The sequence below is a fragment of the Argopecten irradians genome, chromosome 4, assembly GCF_041381155.1.
Source record: "Argopecten irradians isolate NY chromosome 4, Ai_NY, whole genome shotgun sequence".
Lineage (NCBI taxonomy): Eukaryota > Metazoa > Mollusca > Bivalvia > Pectinida > Pectinidae > Argopecten > Argopecten irradians.
Window position 1 is genome coordinate 9,044,402 of NC_091137.1, and position 6,515 is coordinate 9,050,916.

Here is a 6,515-nt window from a genome sequence, read left to right on the forward strand (position 1 = left end):
GGAAGTTGGGCAGGAGGGATAGGATGTCTGCCTGCTATAGAAATGGCATTAGAAGATGTGAACAAGCGCATGGACATTCTGGAGGAGTACCATCTACACATGCAGTCTGATGATAGCGAGGTAAACACTAGGCTCCTTAATTGAATGGCATACTCTTAGTACTGTTTGATTTATTGTCATGTTTCCAATACATAGTTTGAATTACTCTAAAAGAGTTAAAAATTCTTTGGTATTCCTAAATTTATTTGAATACCAAAGACTGTTTTGAATAGTTTTCTGCGTGATGTTTATTGATCTTATGAGTAATATTAATTTCAATATATTAACTATTGTAGTTAACTGAAATTTTCTCATTAAAATAATCTGATTGCAATCCTGAAGGAGCATCAATCTGCTCATGATTTCTCTATCAGACACATAGCAGGGTGGTTACAATAATGAAGCCATAAACAGCTAGGTGATTTTAATCAGATTGTGAAATGATAATGAAACATAATTGTATTCTCTTTGTATCATGGACAGCATGGTTATAAAAATATCTAACAATGCTTATTGTGGAGAGTGAGATTTGGTGCTTTGATTATAGACAAAAAAAAATAATAATAAAGGTACAGAAATAGTAATGTGAAAATTGTATTTTGAGAGTATAGAGTACAACAGGAAAATTCAATAATTTTGAGCTGTTATAGGAAGCCTTGAAACAGATAAGGAAGAGAAAGTTTTCTCCAGTGTAATAAAAACAGGTGGAATAGGTTTTATACATGCAATAATGTATATAGCCAGTGCTTACTCCAGCTATTAAAGCTGTCAAAACAGTTTTCCTTTTGCCGGTTTTTCAACACTAACAGACATATTTTACAAGTTTAGAACATTGATTTCTAACACCTACACCTATAAACATGAGACTATATTATAATGAAGGATTCTGACAAATATATTTTGTCTTTTATTTTTGAAGTGATTTATTTTCATTAATTGTTTGATTGATATAAAAATAAGGTAAATTGGATAATATTGAGATTTGACAGTTTTTACCAGCAGATTTCACAGAATTTACTTTACATAAACTGAAGGTAATCACTTTGCAGCATGAAACCTGCCCTATTATGTCATCTTTTATGTACTTATAAGATTTTTCTGGTGTTTTAGTGTATAATTTTGTCAATATAGTGAAATAAGAAATTCAATAAAAGACAGCTTTTGAAAACATGCTATGACAAAATTGAATCCAAATGTAAGGATAAAAACAAATGCTTTCAGTTTTAATTTCTTATATTGTAGTAATATATGATAATTTTATCCATATATCAATAATATCTAAAAGACGTTTTAAATTTTGTTTTAATCTCAAGAACAAAAACTCATCTATACAGAGCTGACGTATGATATATATACTATAATGCCTGCTTAATTCTTTAATTATCACAAGAAGCCTGATTTATTAAAAAAACACTATTTTATCCACATTAATCTTTTTATCTAATCAAAATTTACAACCTGTTTTTGGTTCATATTTGCCTAATGTTTCAACCTGACCCTGATTTCTCGAAATAGAATTGCAGATTTCAGTCAAAACTTAAGTTTTTCTTCTTATGTAACTTATATTGCAATTTATGACTTAAGTCTGTTTTTGACTTAGCTTGTTTCGAGAAATCGGGGCCAGATCTTCCAGATACAAGCAATAGATATTTTTTCCATTTAGATCTAGTACAAGACTTGTAGCAAAAAATACGAACAATTATAAAAAGAACTTTCTTTTTAAAAAGAATCCAGCATTCAGTTATGACTGTCCAAGCCTATGTTGCTCATACTTGCTCCTATATGGCAAGGCAAGTAAGGGAATTTTGAAATGATAGATTGAAACTCAACGAAGTAAGAAATGTCTAGTAGAAGTTATTTACTGAGGTGATTGCCCCTAATTGAACCATGTCTGTTGGATCGGTAGATTAGGCACGGAAGGTGGATGGCTTAATGACCGTTGTGCTAACACCACAAGGTTGAATTTGTGGTCAAAATAACATTACCAATATTAGCCACATGTATCAAACAGACGAAATAGAAAAACGTAACACTGGATTCTACCAGTGTGATCAGTTAAAATGAACTTACTGACCAGAACCATCGTATAAAATCCAGAATCTTCATTCTGTATGGCCACCGAAAAAGAGGAAATGATTCATTTTGGTAATGGGATCAGTCGGATGCCACATTAACCTTGGTCTTCCAAAACTGACACATTGGTCACTTTATTGATTCATTGATTTTAGGTTCAGATTCCGATCTGGTCAGTGGGGTGATAGAGATCGAGGCACAACTAACACATCACTATATGAAATAATTGGTATCAGCTATATATAGGCATGCAATGGTAGAATTTCTTTTGCAGCTGGTTGCTTTGAAAAGTTGCTCTATTATTGCGTAGATTAAATTTCACGGCTTACTGATTCCTAGAATTATTTGAACTCTATTGTTCATATGCATGTCAATGAATTTCTGAGTATAAAAAATTGCACAGGTGTTAGAATTTGCCAATTTTAGCGAAAAACATGAATATGTGTACATATAAAAAATGAATCACTCTCAAAATTTAACTTTCATGCAGTATAGAATTCAAAGACTGTTTTTGAACAAAGGTTTAAGCTAAGAAGCAGTTTTTACAATTTCTACCTGATATATGTAACCATATTTTGGCTTATTTCATTTGATCTGCGACATGAATATATGAATATTGGCAGAACATGAAATCCCTGAAGGATTTGCTGACGGTAAATATACATAGTTTATTCACTGCTGAAAAACATTGGCAGGATCAATTATATTTTCTAAGCCACAGTATTTCTGCTGGTAAAGTCTGATGAAAGAGACTATAAAATGATAAACTGTGCTGCTTAATAAATAAAGCCCAAGCCAATATGCCTTAGTAATAATCATTAAAATGGCCTGTGCTTAAATCTACATCAGTGACTTCTGGATTGTTTTATTAAGTTGATGTGTTGATAAAATGTTTGTGTCCAATGTTTGTCCCATGGTATGATTCTTTAGTGCATAGAAGCCAGGCCTAGGGGGCCAATTGGATAAAATGTCTTGATGCTTAGCTTTCCATATCTGAGCTGTACTCTGGGATGTTGTCTTCGCATGTTAAGGTGTCTTGATATTTTACTTCCAGCCATCCACCTCTAGCTGAGCCATCTTGGTCAAGTAATTAAAGTGTCAGGCATTTAACTCTAGCTGTCCATATCTGCATAGTTTTAGTGACCAATGGGTTAAAGGTAGATTTCGCCCAACCAAATACTTTAATTTCTTAATCCGTATGAGATTGAAGGAATGTGTCTTGAATACAAAATTGAAGGAAATCCTTGATTTATTACGATCGTCAGGCTGACAGGATTGTATGCAAATGAAATTGCGATGGATTGTGATGTCGAAGTTTTGCGCATGCGTATTGTTACGCACTAAAAGTAAACAAAATGGCTGAACGAAAGCGTGTGAGAAAAAAACATGTATCAGAATCGGCACCAACAAGTAAGAAATTAGAATGGAATTGGTAGTACCCTAGGATCTCTAGGGAATGAAATCCAGAGATGGATTCTGATTTGTTGCATGTGGTTAGTTAATTTCAACACATATGCCAGTGCACATACAGTGGTAGACCGTAGACTAACTACATATAAATTGTTTGATATACTAAGCTAGCGACGGTATGTAAGTTACTTGCAGTGTTATAGATTAAATGACATGTATAAACAATCCATCGTACTTCGATTTGTTGTTGTTGTGTTTTACTAAACATGCCTTGGCAAAACTGTCACTTTTATCTGACATTTTGTTGCGCACTTCCAAAGTTGATGCAGCCTCGTTTTGGAAAAAAAGATGTCATGTTCTATGTAAAGATTGGCTTCGCTCTATTTTTAGAAGAGTATTTTCCTGGTCAAGCTAAGCAACTGTATCTGATATCTCTAGATTGGAAGGCTGAACTTTAGTGAGAAATAGTTCCTCTCCCTCTCGGACCAAACTAATAACCAGAATTATAGTATGTTTATCGCTAAGTTGTTCACTGACCTGCTTCCTTTGCACAGTGTTCACGGAGATTGATTTCAGGACGAAGGTGTCTGCCTTAGAGAATTGAAGGCCATGGCCAAAGTGTAATCAATGTTCAACTTCTCACCTTTTCTGGTACAAAAACTATTTGTTTCCAAATGATATATCACATGCATTTCTCTAGGTACATAGATGTGATATTGAGTCGAGCTTGAGGACATCCACAAGTGAAAAAAACCCCAGCATTTACATGATATAATGTTATGATCAATTTGAACTTGTTATAATTTTATCTCCATGGTTAAAACAGATTAAAATGGGCGGGAATGAGATTAATGGATGATTTCCTCTGTTTCAGGAAAGTCATTTAGGCAAAAACAATGTTTCCAATATACATGTATGATCATAAATCTGATAGAGGTGGCAGAGTAGCAGATATCCAACACTGTATAAGGAGTGAGTTGGTGTGACTGATACACTATGTTGAATACAGCCACTTTTAATCTGTTGCTCAGCCTTAGGTTATCATACTAAAGACCCTGGTTTGATTCCTGGCGGAATCCAAATGTGTATTTTCCAAGGTAAGCATTGGTATCAATGGAAGGCATATTCAGAGTGTGTGGTTGAGAATTATAGAATCCCAAGAAAGCAAGGAGAATGGTGTAAAAGTAGTTGCTTGGTGTTGTTTGTACTGTAGCCGCTGTAGCGGGATTGGAATAAGTTGATCATCTGTGACCAGTTTGCTCAATCAGTAGAGCGTCTGGCTAGTGTTCAGAGGTCCTGAGTTCGATTTCCGGTCTTGTCACTGCATTTTCTCCTGCTGTTCCAGTACAATGTGCTAAATATGGTCTCAGAAATGTCATTCATCTGAAAGCTCTTTTAGCTCAGCTGTAAGAGCTGTTGGTTATATTGACATATCGTAGACTCCGTGTTGGATTTATGACTGCACATTCGGGCAGCAACTATATATTATGTATGTCTGCCTGTTCTTTATCAACCCTATAATGTGTCATTGACCTCTAGAAAAGAGGTATTGAAGCCCATGCATATTGAGCAGTTTATATAATTCTGTCTGACCATCAAATTTTGGTATGTCTATTGTTTATTAACATGCATGTTAATAAAACAAACACAAAGTTAATCCAAACTACTTCTTGCATGTAAGTACAAATGTCTTGTATTCCTATTATAAAATAAGCCACTTTGGATTGTAGTGGAATTGAACTACATGGGTCAAACATTGGTGACCAGATAACTCAATTAGTACAGCACCCGTCTATAAGTGTTCAGAGGTGACAAGATCGAACCCTGGTCTAACCGCTACATTTTATCCTTTCCTGTTACATTGCTACAAGCTTGCTAACCCCTGTTTATATTTGGAGACAGGAAAAAGGGATGTAGCGGAATTGGACTGGGTCAGTGATCCGAAAGTGAGTGACCAGTGATGTATGTTCGGAGATTCTGGGTTTGAGGTTTGAACCCCAGATCTGGCTGCTACATTTTCTCCTCTTCAGTTGCTGTGTTTTGTTGGTTTTATTTTTTAACAAACTTTGCTTCTAATCTACAATTTATATCAGGTGTCTAAAACCTAAAATATTTCTAGATGAAATGATCTGATCAGATGAAGAAGACATATGAAGATCTTGATGCCTTCAATTTCGGCAATAGCAAGAGAATACTGTAATTATCAGGTAACATTATAATGCACTGATCTGGTAAAGAAATCAATTCAAAACAAATTAGGGTTATAAGGATGATGTTTGTACAGATTTTAATTGACGTAGGACCTGAGTTGGTTTCAATACTACAAGCCCAAGGGGGATTTTACAAGTACTGCTGTGGGTTTTAGTGCTGTTTTGTTCAGCAGCAGTTCATTGGAGGTCATACTAAGTAAGAGAAATAAAGGACCTGACTAGCATACTAAATAAATCCAATTTGGACCTAAACTCGTTTGTCATTATGTGACGAGACTGTAGTACATGAGTCTTGCCTACTCATACTTCCATTATCCGAGCCTTGTTACGCCATCACTTTGGTCTTGACACATTTTTTTTGGCACCAATGGGATCAATTACAGAGCTCTTCTTTTAAAAAATGTTTTTCTTTAAATTGATGTACAAGTATGATTGGATTTACCTTGCATTAGAACAACATGGATAGCAGACCTCCAATGAAAACAAATCGGTAGATTCACACCTCAAAAGCAGTATTTTGCATACATCAATTTTGCGGTGGTGCAGGAACCAATTTAACCAAATATTTACATGTAGGATAACATCATTTCACAATCGTATTTGTGATATAAATTGTACATGCTGGTAAAATAATGACTTCTTAAAAACTTTCACCAGAGACATGCAATGAGGCAGGAATTTATTTAAATTTTATGACTTCACCTAGCCAGAAATCTTGGACATCGGAAAATGTACTTTTCAATGTGGTAGCTATAGAAAGTAGAAGATTTTGATATTAAAATA